Genomic DNA, 16,336 nt, shown 5'->3' with positions numbered 1-16,336 from the left:
TGTACCATGCGCCGATAAGGGAGGCCAAGCCGACATCTAGCAAGACCCAATCCAAGTGCGGCTGGAGGACGCACACACCCGCTGGTACCAGTCCACGGCCGTCAGACGGCACCACCCCAGCCAGTGCCCACCGAAAGGCCCGGCGCTCTCTCGAAGGATCCACACACCCGCTGGAACATGTCCAAGCCTGATTGCGGCACTACCCCGACCCGCGCATGCCCTACCATGCACGCACACCCCCACCATCATCGCATGAGACCAGCTGCTAGGGACCGTGACATCACGACCACCCAGCCACTGAGCCCCACCATCGACCGCTAGGACCTCGTGTCCCAGTGCGCGCTAGCGCGCCGCCCACCTCTATCCTCACAAGATCCGGGTGCCGCCAAGAGAGGAAGCCCCGCCACCGCCGTAGGTCGCACAGGCTTCGCTCAACGGCATCCTCCGGCGGCGGTGCGATGGGAGGAGGAGGGGGAAAGGGTGGCGGCCCTAGGGTTTGTGGAGGCTCATCCGAGCCGCCCTGGGCAAGACGATGCAGATGGTAATATGTAGATATATGCATATATGTGTTGTTCCAAATGCAGATAATGCAGTCAACGAGTTCAACTGAAGTAGTATGTACACATTCTTGAATATATTACTGAGTAGATGTCCAAGGGGTGTGCTTTGGGTTCTCTAACATTGTTGACGATAAATTAGTCTTTGAATCTAATCAGGGTTTTACCCATTTATCCAAATGTTTAATGGTCATTTAAGTCTTTCATATATTATGTTTACATGCCAGAAATCGCTGATATGGTTGAACCGTCCAAATCTCTTATTTTCACATGTTAAAAATATTGAACTAAATGAGAGTTTGGCTCTCGAGACATGCTTTGAACAGAGAATTAAATTTTGTTTCAAAAAAGATGACTAATAGTTGTTGTGAGTTCGCCTTAATGAAGGGGGTGGTCACACATCGCTGAATAAGTTGTCGAACTGGCATGGTTGGATTGTCCAAATCTCTGATTTCACATGTTAAAACTGTTGAACAAAATGAGGGTTTGTCTTTTGAGACATGCTTTGTACCAAGTATTAACTTCTTTATTTTTAAAAAATATGACTAACAGTTGTTGTGAGTTTGCCTTAATGAAGGAAGGAGTCACACGTTGTTCAATAAGTTGTCGAACTTGACTATTATTTGTTACTGCAATTGTTCGTGTTATACAACTGATATGTACCTTAGATAACTGCATCCTTCAACTGATATGTACCTTCGATAATTGCATCCTTCTATCGGACTTTCAGGAAGAAGATTTTCTATTTTTGGAGATGTTGCCTTCTCAATTTATGCACAATGTCGCTGCCTCATGGTAAAGTGGTGACTACAACAACCTGTACATTCTCATTCTTTCAACAACATTCTATCCCAAACTTGGAATTTACTTTGTTGTTCTTTTGATTTTTCATCACGATTTAATTTATTCATTTGCTTTGCTTCTTCGGCATGTTATATTTTACAATATATTGCTTGAAGTGCCTAGAATGACATACGGAGAAGTATGCAAAAATTGGCATTCTTTAAAAGTCAAAAATTTCATTATCATACCTCGAATTGTCAAAATTTGCAATATGTAGCATCTATTAAATTAACCCTAACAACTATGTCCCTCTTTCTTATGGCTGGTTTATATCTGCATTTCTTTGTTTACATCGTTTGATAGTTTGCTACAACTATTAGGGCATCTCCAGCCGCACTCCCAGGAAGGCCTCCCCAGGCGTTTTTTTTGCGCCGGCGCCGAAAAATCGGTCCAGTCGCGCCCCCAGGAGTCCGATTTTCGCCGGCTTGGGCCGAAAACAGCGCCGCCGGACCCAGGCCGAACCCGGCGCGCTGGGGGCGCCCGGGGGCGCCGGGGCGAACCGTTTTGGTGCGAAACAGCCGCGGGCCCGCCGCGTCAGCGACTCTACCCTCTTCTTGCCCCTTCGTCGTCCTCATCGCCTCGTTTCCCGCGGCGAATCAATGACAAAGCTGTCGCACTGCCGCGCCGGTCAGCCTGCGCCATTGATGCCTCACGGGCGGTGCAGTGAAGACCGGATGATGCGCATCCCTCGCCCTCCCTCGCCCGCCACGCGTACTCATGGCGGCTCGCGCACGGGCGGCGCCTCGACCTATATAAGACGCGCCCCAGCGCACTCGGCGACTCGTACTCTCTCGCCGTCGGCGTTCCTTCCTCTCCTCTCTCTCGCCGTCGTCGTTCCTCCCTCTCCTCTCTCTCGCCGTCTCCAGCACCCATGGCCGAGCGCTTCCCAGGCGACGGCGCGGCGGCGAACGGCTTCGGCCGCCGCCATCTTCACGAGAGCGAGGCTCGCCTCCTTTTCGAGGCCGAGTACCCGGTCCCGCCGGACATGCGGGTACCCGGGGCGTGGAGGATCAGCGTCGGCGGCGTGCCGGTGCCCCCGATACCCACCGGCGCGACGCGGCGCGGCGTGCGGAGATCGCACGCATTCGCTCGTCCCTGCCGCGTGCGGCGAGGGAGGGGCCACGGTATGTCCCCGACAGCCCGCTCTGGGAGCCCTACTTCCACCGCCGTCACGTCGAGCAGCTCGAGGCCACCAATGGCGTCGAGCCCTCCGGCAGGCTCAACGCCGTCGGCCAGCGTCGGTGGTGGGGCATGCCCGGGCGCATGTTGGAGGTCGTCCTCGAGTACATCGAGGGCGGCAACACGCCGCGCCTCGAGTACCCCGCTCCCCCGTCCTTCACACGCCGCCGGGGAAGCTCCTGGACCCCGAGGCGCATGGAGACCGGGGGGTCCTCCTCCTCGTCCGGCGGCTCCCCCTGCCTCCACCTCCGCCCCGTCAAGCCGGAGCCCCAGGGCGCGCCTGTCAGCTCCGGCGTCCGCATCGGCGACAACGCCTCCCCCACCGGCCGCTTCGTCCTCGTCGAGCCCAAGCCGGAGCCCAAGCCGGAGCCCGGCCTCCCCGTGGAGTACGAGGAGATATCTCGGCGTGGCTTCTCCGACGAGGACGCCCTGCGGTGGGCGCGGGACGACTACCTCCGCGACGAGATGGTCCGGCAGCGCCGGGACCTGAAGGAGATCGCCGCCCGCAAGCGTGGGCGCGAGGACGAGCACGGCGTCGTGGTCCTCAGCGACGACGACGACGACGCCCCCGGACCGTCCAACCTGCCGCGCCAACCGGGGGAGGGATGCAGCAAGGACGGCGGAGGCGTCGGCGGGGGCGACGACGACGACGACGACGGTGACTACACGCGGTTCTACCGCCTCCTTGGCATGTAGAACCGCGTGGGCGGGCGGCGAGGCGGGCGGCGAGGGAGACGGCGGGGGTAGCCCGCGGTAGTTTTTCTTTTTTTTGTAAAGTATGTTTAAATTTGAACGAACTTGCCGATGTTTGCATTAAATTTGAGTCGTGTTTGCGCCGTATTTGACTTTTTAAAAAACCCGCGGGGGGCCGCGACTAGGGGACATCACGCCCTCAGTGCACGGTTTAGCGCCGGTGCGCCCCGGGGGCGATTTTTGTCTCTTCTGGGGGGCCAACGGCTGAAGATGCCTTTAGAAAGAGAGGCTTGTGATGCATTGTGGCTGAAGGCACCGCTCGGGGCCAGCTGTAAGTGTGTGACCCGTTTGCGAAGAGCTGTTGACCTCAACTGCAATGTATGTTTGGCGTGTGTATAGCCCTGTGTGTTTGATGTGTCGGTATTCTAAATTGTGGGCTACTAAACGTAGTCAATTGCCTCTGTAATTAACTGTTTACGTAGGTAGATGTAGCACTACTGTCCATGTTTGTGTGTGCGTGTGTGCCTTTTTCCCCTCACGTCTAAATCATGTACTCAATAAATTAAACGATTGCACCATCATCATAGAGAAAAATAATGAGCCTAGCATAATTAAAGCCCGTGATTTACCGACCAACAATGACAACAACAAAACAAGAAGCGTGCGAGACCTTCTAGTCAATGCTCTAAAATCCAAAATTATAAAAAGAGAACTCTTTCAACCTGCTCTTTCTCAACCTCTTTTACCCTTTTTTCTTTAGGGGTGACTCCTTCAACCTTTCAAGGAAATGAGCAGACAGGTATGGCAAAAACAAAGCAATACATCTATATCTATATCTGTACCAATATAAAAAGATCAAAGGGACAGATTCAACTGATGTTAGCCATTAAACTAAGTCAATCCAACGACCTAGACTGCTCTAATGACAAGTGTTTAACGTGTTTAACATGCAATTAATATCATATCAAATATTGCACTAATCACAAAATTAACACACAAATAATACCTAATATTCATATATAAATAATATATTGTTTAAATATTAACGTGCATTGCATGTGCGCATTTACTAGTTCCCAAGTTACAGTCGTACCCCGAATGGTTGCAAGCATCAACTCTTCTACCACCGGTCAGCGCTCTCATATCAAATGTCCACTCTCTGTAGAAGAGCTCGGACCACAGGCAATGCCCGCGATGACTGCAGCTGCACTCCAAATTGATCACGTACTCCCATGACATGGTTGACGAACGATCCTCATCCACTGCTGATTCTCCGAGAGAGATCGAGATGAGGCGCCATGATCACCGTCAAGCAAGTGCGTCCAGCCGAGACACTCTCCGGCTCGCGCTTCTTCTCTTCCTGCTCCTGTCGTCCTCGCAGCTGCGCGGCGCGAGCTCTGCGCCCGGCGAGGCAGAGGCGCTCCTGGAATGGAAGGACAGCCTGCCGCTGACCGCGGCCGCCGCGGGCGCTCTGGCCTCGTGGGACCGGGCGGCCGCCGCCAACTCCAGCTTCGCGGTGTGCTCGTGGCACGGCATGACGTGCGACGTCTTCGGCAGGGTCGTCGGCGTCGACGTGTCTGGCGCCGGCATCGACGGAAGCCTCCACGCTCTGGACCTCTCGTCCCTGCCCAGCCTCGGCAGCCTCAACCTCAGCTACAACGCGCTGGTCGGGCCGTTCCCGTCGAACGTGTCCGCGCTGCTGCTTAACATCACGTCGGTTGATTTGTCCAACAATAATTTTTCCGGGCCAATCCCGCCGGCCTTGCCTGCGTACATGCCCAACCTCGAGCACCTCAACCTTTCTTCCAATCAGTTCGCCGGCGAAATACCGCCGTCGGTCGCCAACTTGACCAGGCTTCAGAGCCTCGTTCTTGGCAAGAACAGTTTTTCCGGCGGCATACCGCCGGCGCTCGGTTCCATCTCGAGGTTGCGAGTGCTCGAGCTGCACAGCAACCCGCTGGGCGGCGCGATCCCCGCCTCTCTCGGCCAGCTCCGCTCGCTCGAGCGCATCAATGTCAGCATCGCTCAGCTGGAGTCCACCCTTCCGACGAAACTCAGCCACTGCACCAACCTCACCGTCATTGGCCTCGCGGTCAACAAGCTCTCCGGAAAGCTGCCGGTGTCGTGGGCCAAGCTGAGGAGAGTACGAGAATTCAACGTCTCCAAGAACATGCTCACTGGGGATATCTTGCCGGACTACTTCTCGGCGTGGACACGTCTCACGGTGTTTCAGGCGGACAAGAACCATTTCATCGGCGAGATCCCCGCTGAGGTCGGCATGGCGTTGTTAGGCGATCTCTCTCTCTAATACTCCATTGATTCAGATCCGAGCTACAATTCGAGAGGAGGAAGGGGAATTGGGGAAGAAAGTACAGATACACACGCAAGCCTCGCGGCCAACTAGCCGTTTGCCACCGCCTACCCTCTCACACACCCACTACAACCTTTTTAAGTAGTGAGTCCACTAGGCCCATTCCGGCCCAGTGAGCCGAGTGGGCAGACGAGGCTCCCTTCTGGGCCGGCCCGTCACTTGTATCAGCTTCTCGCGCTCATCTGATGCACTCCTGCTGGCCTGATCGCTGACAATTCCCCCTTTCTTAGAAGCGGCTTGTCCCCAAGCCGGAGCCCTTGGAAACATTTGCTTTAACGTCTTCTTATCTTCCCAAGTGGCGAGTTCATCAGAAGAATCACTCCAACAAACCAAAACTTGAACCAAAGAACTAGAACCACGTCTGATCACTCGCTGTTGCAAAATCTCAACAGGCACCTGAAGATGAGCATTAGAAGAAGGCAGTTGTGGAAGTGCTTCGCAACCAGGAGCCAGGACCTTCAACAGTGAAACATGGAAAACCGGGTGGACCTTACTAGAAGGAGGCAAGGCCAGCTCGTAAGCCACTTCTCCCACACGAGCAATAATCTGGAAAGGCCCATAAAACTTAAAAGCCAACTTATGATTAGCGCGTGGAGCAACATAAGACTGTAAATATGGTTGCAACTTGAGGAACACAAAATCCCCAATGTCGAACGAACGCTCAGTACGATGCTTATCTGCCTGAACTTTCATTCGCTGTTGCGCACGAGACAGATGCTGCTGAACTGAATCGAGGACCACCTTGCGTTGATCAAGCCATTGTTTCAGATCTTCAGACTGAATTGTATCATCAACAGAAATACCAAAGTGACGAGGAGTATGCCCATAAACAACCTCAAAGGGTGTTTGCCCTGTAGCCGAATGCCAATTCGTATTATACCAAAACTCACACAAGGGTATCCATTGTGCCCAACGAGTGGGATGTGCACCGACAAAGCATCGAAGAAAGCATTCTACTTGGTGATTCACACGTTCAGTCTGGCCATCCGTTTGTGGGTGTCTAGCAGAGCTCATACGAAGCAAAGTGCCTGTCTTAGCAAACAACTCCTTCCAAAAAAGGCTAGTAAACACTCGGTCACGATCTGACACAATGGACAGTGGCATGCCATGGAGACGATAAACTGCATTCAGAAACGCTTCAGCCACAGACACAGCAGTGAAGGGGTGTTGCAAGGGAATGAAATGACCATACTTTGTCAACTTATCAATGACCACCAACAAACAATTATACCTGCCAGATGTGGGGATACCTTCAACAAAATCCATAGACACCATTTCCCAGGGCAATGTTGGAATTGGCAAGGGTTGCAACAAACCAGGATATGGTATACGTTCGGGCTTAGCTTGCTGACAGATCAAACAATGTTGCACAAACTGTTTAATAAAACGTCGCATTCCTGCCCAACGAAACAACTGTCTCACACGTTTATAGGTGACAGGAAAACCAGAGTGTCCACCAATTGCACTATCATGGAAAGCACTGACCAATTTATGATGCAACTGAGGTTTAGCACCCACCCAAATGCACTGATCAATGCGCAAAATACCAGCTCTCAAGGAAAACTTCTTATCAGATCGAGGATCAATTGCCAATCGTTGCAATAATGCACCAGAAAAGGGATGATCAACATAGCTCTGAACGATATCTTCCAACCACAATGGTTGAACAGAAGAGATATGATGAAGTTTAGGGAGTATTTCTTGTGCAGTGTGGGGCCTCCTAGATAAAGCATCAACAGCTCTGTTCTCAACTCCTTTTCTATAGCAAATGGTGTAAGTCAGACCAAGCAATTTAGTCAAAGCTTTTTGTTGCCAAACTGTATGCAAACGCTGGTCAGACAAACTGGCCAAACTCCTCTGATCTGTCTGAATAACAAATTCAGATAACTGCAAGTATTGTCGCCAATGATCTACAGCAAGAAGTATAGCTAAATACTCTTTTTCATAAACAGAGAGTGCCTGATTCCTGGGGCCCAAGGCCTTACTAACATAAGCTAAGGGGTGACCATCTTGCATAAGAACTGCTCCAATTCCCACATCGCAAGCATCTGTTTCCACAATAAACTTCTTTGAAAAATCAGGAAGTGCTAACACTGGTGCTGAAGCAAGAGCTTCTTTGAGGGCCACAAAGGACTGTTGTTCCACATTTGTCCAATGGAAGTACACCCCTTTTTTGAGCAACAAGGTGAGGGGCCTACTAATAACTCCATAAAGCTTAATGAACTTCCTATAATATCCAGCCAAGCCCAAAAATCCCCTTACCTCTTTAACAGACACAGGAACTGGCCAATCCTGAATAGCAGAGATCTTAGCAGGGTCAGTGGACACACCTTCACCACTGATAATGTGACCTAAATATCCAATTTCTTGCTAAGCAAAAGCACACTTGGATAATCTGACTTGCCATTGATGCTTAAGTAACAACTGAAGTACTTCTGCCAAATGTTGCAAATGAAGTGCATAAGTAGCACTAAAAACTAGAATATCATCAAAGAAGACCACTGCACATTTCCTCAACACAGGGGACAAATCACTATTCATAGCAAACTGAAAAGTGTTAGGCCCCCCAGTCAGCCCTTGTGACATAACCAAAAACTCAAAATGCCCATTATGAGATTGAAATGCAGTCTTATACTCCTCTCCAGGGGCAAGCCTTATCTGATGATAACCTGATCTTAAATCCAATTTTGAAAACCATGAAGAACCAGCTAACTCACAAAAAGCTCATCAATCACTGGAATTGGATATTTGCATTTAGCAGTAATAGCATTAAGATGCCTATAATCAAAAACAGGCCTCCAAGAATGGTCCTTCTTTTGTACCAACAACATTGGGGAAGAAAAAGGGCTGTTACTAGGTCGAATCACACCAGAATCCAACATTTCTTTCACTTGCTTCTCCAATTCATCCTTCAAAGCAGGAGCAACTCTATATGGTCTGATGGCAACAGGACCACAACAGGACCAGCTCCAGGAATGAGAGGGATTGTATGATCATACTTCCTTCTAGGTGGTAAACCGGTAGGGGCTGCAAAAACTGGAGCAAATTTCTCAATAAGCTCTTGAATTTCCTGAGGTAATTCAGACAGAACCATTTCTTCGGTTACTAGCAAAGCTGACAGTTCCATTACTGCACACAACTGAGGGCTAGCATCTGCACCAAGCAATGTAACTAGAGTATGGTCTTTCTGGAAGGAAATCCAATGTTCAGCCCAATCCACTTGCATTGGGCTATGAGCAACAAGCCAATCCATGCCCAATATGCCATCATAAGTCCCCAAGGGAAAAACCTTAAACCGACTAGTGAAATGATAACCAGCACAAGACCACTACCCTGTTTTTAACTGGTGAGAGCAAGGAATAAGTTTACCATCAGCCACTCTGACCATGGAGACTGGCATGTCAGAAACACCTGATAAGGAAACAGCTACAACTGCATCAATAAAAGTATGACTATTACCAGAATCCACTAAAAAATACAGAGCGCGTCCTTGCAACTGAATTCTCAGCTTCATAGTGGACACAGCAGGAACAGTAGGATCACCAATAGCAGCTGCAGATAATGTCATAGCATTAACTTCATTAACCATGTATTCCTCTGAATTACTGAATTCATCAGGCCAACACTGTACACATTCCAACATCTCTTGAACCACATGTAACTGAATTTCCTGCTTACATTTATGATCTCGAGCCCAACGCTCACCACAGACAAAACACAATCCCTTAGACCTTCTGAATGCACGCAAAGCTGACAATCTATCATCAGTTGCGGGCGATTTCACAGTGTCAGTTACCTTCTTCTCCTCCAAAACTTTACTTGGGCCTGAGCGACTCGTTCCAATCAACCCTGACGATGTTGAGCGAGAAACAAATGGTATGGGTTGTGTCAATGAACTGGTTAATTCATCTGACAACAAAGCCAAAGCATATGTAGAGTCCAAATCAAGCGGCTGCTGAATGCCAACCAACATGCGCACTGCAGGTGTCAATCCTTCCATGATACGAGTCACATAATGCACTATATTAGGGTGATCCTCATAAGCAGTTAACTAATCAAACAGTTCTGAAAATCGCTCAACATACTCTTCAACAGTGCTAGTTTGACGGATAGAAAATAACTGACGCAACAAATTTTGGTGCTTATTACGGCCAAAACGGGACATCAACAAACTACAAAACTCTGAACAAGATGCATTAGGTGCTCTACGTTGAACAGACTCCAACCAACGAGCAGCAGACCCATCAAACAAAGATGAAGCAAAAGAGACCCACTGATTCTGCGATGTGTTCCAAAAACGGAAATAATCCTCACATCTAGTCTGCCATAACTTCGGATTGGACCCATCAAACCTAGGTAACTCAATCCGAGGGCCAAATCCAAGTGCCTCAACAGGGACTGACGGAAATTCTCCTGAGGTGTACTGACGTGCCTAGGAGAATTGTGCTCTGAATGCATACCTCGAACCTGAGGGGGAACATACTTGGGAGCCAATCCATCAAACCCAGTCGTGGTACCTTGCACCGGCTGCTTGCTAGCAGACGGATCTCACGGTGACGGAGGCGGTGTGGCCCCAATTTCTTCGTGGATCTCGTCGAGGTCGATGCTGAGGGCGAGCTTGACGTCGTCGATCCGCCCCAAAAGCTGATCCAACTTGGTGTCGAGCTTGGCAAGCGCGGTCACCGTCGCCTCGTTCCGCTCGGAGGAGCTCTTGGCGAGGGCGGTGTCGAAATCCGCCCGTAATAGCTCGTACATCGCCTTCGTCTCCGGTGAAATTCGATCCATAACTTCAGCGCGGCGGCGGTCAGCGAAGCGAGTGTGGTGGGGGTGGCGAGGGAATTCCAGGATGGGAGGCTCTGATACCAGATTGTTAGGCGATCTCTCTCTCTCTAATACTCCATTGATTTAGATCCGAGCTACAATTCAAGAGGAGGAAGGGGAATTGGGGAAGAAAGTACAGATACACACACAAGCCTCGCGGCCAACTAGCCGTTTGCCACCGCCTACCCTCTCACACACACTACAACCTCTTTAAGTAGTGAGTCCACTAGGCCCATTCCGGCCCAGCAAGCCGAGTGGGCAGACGAGGCTCCCTTCTGGGCCGGCCCGTCACTTGAATCAGCTTCTCGCGCTCATCTGATGCACTCCTGCTGGCCTGATCGCTGACAGGCGTCGAGGCTGCAGTTCCTCTCCTTCGCGACCAACAACCTCTCCGGCGAGATCCCGGCGATCATCGGAAGTCTGACGAATCTGAGGCTGCTGGACCTCGCCGAGAACAAATTCTCTGGTACCATACCACGGACCATCGGCAACCTCACAAGATTAGAGACTCTTCGGCTGTACAACAACAAGCTCACCGGCCGGTTGCCTGACGAGTTGGGGAACATGAGGGCGCTGCAGAAGATATCCGTGAGCACCAACATGCTCGATGGGGAGCTGCCGGCCGGGCTTGTCCGGTTGCCGAACCTCATCTACATCGTCGCCTTCAACAACTTCTTCTCCGGTACAATCCCGCCGATTTCCAGCCGCCAGCTGACCGTGGTAAGCATGGCCAACAACAACTTCTCCGGCGAGCTGCCACCAGGGCTGGGCCTGAGCGCCTCCCGCCTCATGTACCTTGGCCTGGACAGTAACCAGTTCACCGGCCCCGTGCCTGCTTGCTACCGCAACTTGACCAAGCTGGTATGCATCAGGATGTCACGTAACCGGCTTACCGGCGACGTGTCAGAAGTCTTAGGATTGCATCCTAACCTTTACTACATCGATCTCTCTGGGAATTCCTTCGGCGGCGAGCTCCCGGAGCACTGGGCTCAGTTCAAGAGCCTCTTGTATCTGAACCTGGAGCTCAACAAGATCACCGGGACAATTCCTCCCGGTTTCGGTGGCATGCCTGCACTGAATGATTTGAGCCTCGCATCGAATCATCTCGCCGGCGTAATCCCTCCTGAGCTCGGCAAATTACAATTGCTCAAACTGAACCTGAGTCACAACATGTTGTCAGGACCGATCCCTCCGACACTAGGGAACGTCACAACAATGCTGCTGCTGGAGAAAATGGACCTGTCTGGGAATGAGCTCGAGGGCGGCGTGCCCGTGGAGCTCACGAAATTGGACCGCATGTGGTACCTGAACCTGATCAGCAACAACCTCACCGGAGCGGTGTCGGCTCTGCTGGGCAAGATGAGCTCGCTGAGCGACCTGGATCTCAGTGGCAACCCGGGCCTGTGCGGCGACGTAGCCGGTCTGAAATCTTGCAGCTTGTATTCCACCGGTGCCGGAGTTGGCTCACGGCGACACATCACCAAGCTGATACTTGATGTCGCCATGTCTGTTGTCGGCGCGCTGCTCTTCTTTGTCGCTACAGTGGCTCTCGTGCTCGTCCGCAAGAAGACGCGAACCAACGAAAACACGGAGGAGACAACAGCGAGCGGCAGCGGCACGACAGATCTGCAGGCGTCCATATGGAGCAAGGACGCGGAGTTCTTGTTCGGCGAGATCCTGGCGGCGACGGAGCACTTCAACGAGGCCTACTGCATCGGCAAGGGCAGCTTCGGGAGCGTGTACCACGCCAAAGTGCCCGGCGGCCACTCCCTCGCCGTGAAAAAGCTCGACGTGTCGGAAACAGGGGACGCGTGCTAGGGCATCAGCGAGAAGAGCTTCGAGAACGAGGTGAGGGCCCTGACGCACGTCCGCCACCGGAACATCATCAAGCTCCACGGGTTCTGCGCCACCGGCGGGTACATGTACCTCGTCTACGAGCGCGTCGAGAGGGGTAGCCTAGGGAAGGTGTTGTACATGGGCGGCGAGCGCAGCGGCGAGAGGTTCGACTGGCCGGCCAGGATGCGCGCGATCAGGGGCCTGGCGAGCGCGCTGGCCTACCTGCACCACGACTGCTCGCCGCCGATGATCCACCGCGACGTCTCCGTCAACAACGTCCTTCTGGACGCCGAGTACGAGACGCGGCTGTCAGAATTCGGCACGGCCAGGTTCCTCGCGCCCGGCCGCTCCAACTGCACCAGCGTGGCCGGCTCCTATGGATACATGGCGCCAAGTACGTACACCCGCTACGCACCCTGAATTGTGCTCCGTTACTGCTTGCAAGCTCGCTGCTCACATTTGTCATCGCGTTTCTTGCTGCAGAGCTCGCCTACTTGAGGGTGACGACCAAGTGCGACGTGTACAGCTTCGGCGTGGTGGCCATGGAGATCCTGACCGGCAAGTTCCCGGGCGGGCTCATCAGCTCACTGTACAGCCTCGACGAGGCGCAGGCCGGTGTCGGCAAGTCGGCCGCGCTCCTGCTGCTTAGGGACCTGGTGGACCAGAGGCTGGACGGTCCCGCCGAGCAGATGGCAGCGCAGGTGGTGTTCGTCTTCGTCGTGGCACTATCCTGTGTCCGCACCAACCCCGACGCTCGCTCGGATATGCGCACCATGGCTCAGGAGCTCTCCGCTCGCCGGAGGTCCACCTTGGACAAGCCGTTCATGGCGATCATGATCGGCGACCTTGTTAGTTCGCGAGTATGATATGTGCTGGTTAGTACTACCATTTGTATAGGTTTGTATTGTTTTTGGCGGTGGTTCTGTATTGTTCATTCCATTCGTTCGTTTCGTGTAAACATCGGTACTATGCCTGACCTGGTAGGTGATCGTTTGCACTGTAATTAAATAAGGTTGCGTCCACTGTCTAGGAGGCTCATCTAGATGTCACATCTAAGTTGATGTCATCAATTGATTGTTGTGCCTTTGGTTTGTTTGTCTGGTTTTTCTTAGGACCATCATGTCTACTTTATTAATTTGATAATATAGTTACATCGTTCGCAATGGCATTCACCGAGAAATCAGGGGGTTCATCGACCCACTTACAAGCACTATCACTATTATATGCAAATTTAGTTAAACATGTGCCGCTTCATTCGTCTTCCAGACATAGTGCATGAATTGAACGGAACCTAGCATTCTCGTTGCAATAAAGCAATCAGCGTAGATCGCCCCTCCTTGACTCCAGATTCTGTCTTCTCCAGAACATGCGTTGATCACCTCAAGAGAATCTGATTCAATCTGAATCAAGAGCACATTTCATCGGCGAGCAGAAGCCCCTGATACACCGCCATTGCCTCGATAGAATGTGCATCAGTAACATGTTGTGATGGCCTGCAAGTCGCTGCCAGAAACACCTCGTTATTATCTCTAATTATTGCTCCTGTTGCACCCTTATTCTCATTAGCATAGAATGAAGCGTCAACATTTACTTTAACTGTTCCTTGAATTGGCTTCTCCTATTCTTCCCAATTCGGATTACCCGAGACCTTGTAGATGCTGCTCTCTGAAAGTTTAGGCATATTGCACTAACCACCAGTGCACTTTTGTTTGTCTGGGGTTGTTAGCGATGTTTGTTTTAATGTATTTTTTCTATGACTTCTCTCCTCGGCCCACCGGACAAACACGCGCCCCCTCCTTGTGGTTTGTTGTTATTGGGCATGGACCTGGTTGTTGTTGTTGTTGTTGTTTTTTATATGATCTAAGCAGTAATAGTTCCCTGCTTATGTAAACGTGTACAACTCTGTCAGTAAGACCTTGTTACTATTGTTGATGACATTCCGGTAGCCACCGGTGGGCGAGAACTTTGCCTATTGGCCCGCCTCATTTCAACGAGCAGGAAATTGGTTCTCTTCGTCCCTCGCTCTTGGTACCGATGTTGTTGCCAACATTGCTGGCAAATTGTTCTCTGACGAACCTTGTATCGTGATCACACAAGATGTCGCCACCCCTCTTATTCATCGTGGTGGTATGTATGTTGGTCACTTTGATTTTGACCATCCTAATGAATCAGAAATGCTTGAGTCCTCAAATACATACTGGTGCAGTATGCCTTGCCTTTCTGTAGCACTTGCGACTGCATATTCTAGTTGCCCATGTGATCTCTTATCATTCTACCTCGAGCCTGCCATTCCTTTGAATTCCTTACGGAAACTCTCTCATTAATTGTGAAGTTTCGTGTAAATGACTATGTAATCCTTGTATCCAAAATCACCCTTGCACTTGACTTCGTATGTATTTCCGCGAGCCACCTTCTTTGAGATGATACATTCCGGTATCAGATGCAAGATTCATTCTTCGACACTCTAGGCCTCTCTTACATCATGCATTAGGCATTAAATGTTCTCTAATCAAATGAAGTTATTCGTCCCTTTTTAAGTCACTCTCGTTATGATTCCTATGACCCAAAACTCGAGAGATACCTATCTGTTTCATTCATGAGATAACCTCAGATAATTACCGCTTGTAGAATTCCATCGTTCCTGAGTTATCCCTTATCGTTTTCGTAAGTGTGATGAAGATCCTAAAGGAAGAATGACAACTATATCATGGTGCATTCATGCAGAGAAATAAAGACTTGAATGCAGTGGATCGACATCTTCGCTGAAGAGTAACCAAGCCCGAGAAGATTTGTTAGATTCGTAGTCAGGCCCTTTCCCTCTTTCCGTCTACCTCTTAAATCCCGGGACGAGATTTATCTTAGTGGTGGAAATTTGTAACACCCCTGATGTCAAGCTACAGTAAACTCATGCTAATGGTGCCATGTCATCACAATTAATTTTCCTAAACTTCACTTTGATCCAAACCTAGTTCAAATTCAACTTTAAAATAAAGCCAAAAATAAGATTTCTTTAAACAGCTAGACAAAATGTTGGTTGGGTTGCAAATATTCACTAAGTAATTGTCATGAATTATCCAATCTCATTTGAATTATTGAAATGCCCTTAACCTATTTAAAACTGAACCAGTAGCAATAAATTGAGACTTTTCAAATTAAACAAATAGTTATACATTTCAAAATAAATTCAAACTTGGTGGGCTAGCTCAAAATGTTGGCTAATATTTATATGCCAAATTCCATATTGAACAAAACTCATTTGGTAATACAATAAAAAATGAAAAACAGAGAAGAACATACAAAATAGAAAAGGAAAAAAGAAAAGGCCCACTGTGCACTTGGGCCGCAAGTGCATAGTGCAGCCCAGCCCACCTGCGCCGCCGACCCCTACCTCTGTTTACAAGAGGTGCGGTGGACACGGGCGCCGCTTCCGTGGCAGTGGATGGCCACGCGTCGGCCATCCCGCATGTCCCTATGGTGGATAAGACCTCCCCTCACCCCGCAGACGTACCCTAGCTTTTCCTTTTTTTCCTCGCGCCGCTTTCTTCCTACTCCGCGCAAAACCGAACCACCATCGCCATGGCCACTGTCGTTCGCGCAGTCCCCGTCCTTCCCGCACCGTGAGGCATTCTCCGGAAGGACCATGATGACCCACAAGTATAGGGGATCAATTGTAGCTCTTTTTGATAAGTAAGAGTGTCAAACCCAACGAGGAGCAGAAAGAAATGACAAGTAGTTTTTAGTAAGGTAATGTCTACAAGTGCTGAAATTGTAAGTAGCGAGTAGTTTGATAGCAAGATAATTTGTAAAGAGCAAGTAACGATAATAGTAACAAGTATGCAGCAAGGTAGCCCAATCCTTTTGAGGCAAAGGACATGCCAAAACAGTCTCTTATAATAAGCAAAGAGTTCTTGAGGGTACACGGGAATTTCATCTAGTCACTTTCATCATGTTGATTTGATTTGTGTTCGCTACTTTGATAATTTGATATGTGGGTGGACTGGTGCTTAGGTGTTGTTCTTACTTGAAGAAACCTCCT

At 50.3% G+C, this 16,336-nt stretch overlaps 1 pseudogene; it reads left to right on the top strand.

The window, feature by feature from the left end:
* The first annotated feature begins 4,560 nt into the window (after nucleotides 1-4,560).
* On the top strand, nucleotides 4,561-13,166 carry LOC119281232 (annotated as a pseudogene).
* The last annotated feature ends 3,170 nt before the right edge of the window (nucleotides 13,167-16,336 follow it).

Source organism: Triticum dicoccoides, chromosome 1A (assembly GCF_002162155.2).
Source record: "Triticum dicoccoides isolate Atlit2015 ecotype Zavitan chromosome 1A, WEW_v2.0, whole genome shotgun sequence".
In the NCBI taxonomy this organism is placed as follows: domain Eukaryota; kingdom Viridiplantae; phylum Streptophyta; class Magnoliopsida; order Poales; family Poaceae; genus Triticum; species Triticum dicoccoides.
Note: the sequence above shows the minus strand (reverse complement) of the source record. Positions and strands in the feature narration are given on the sequence as shown.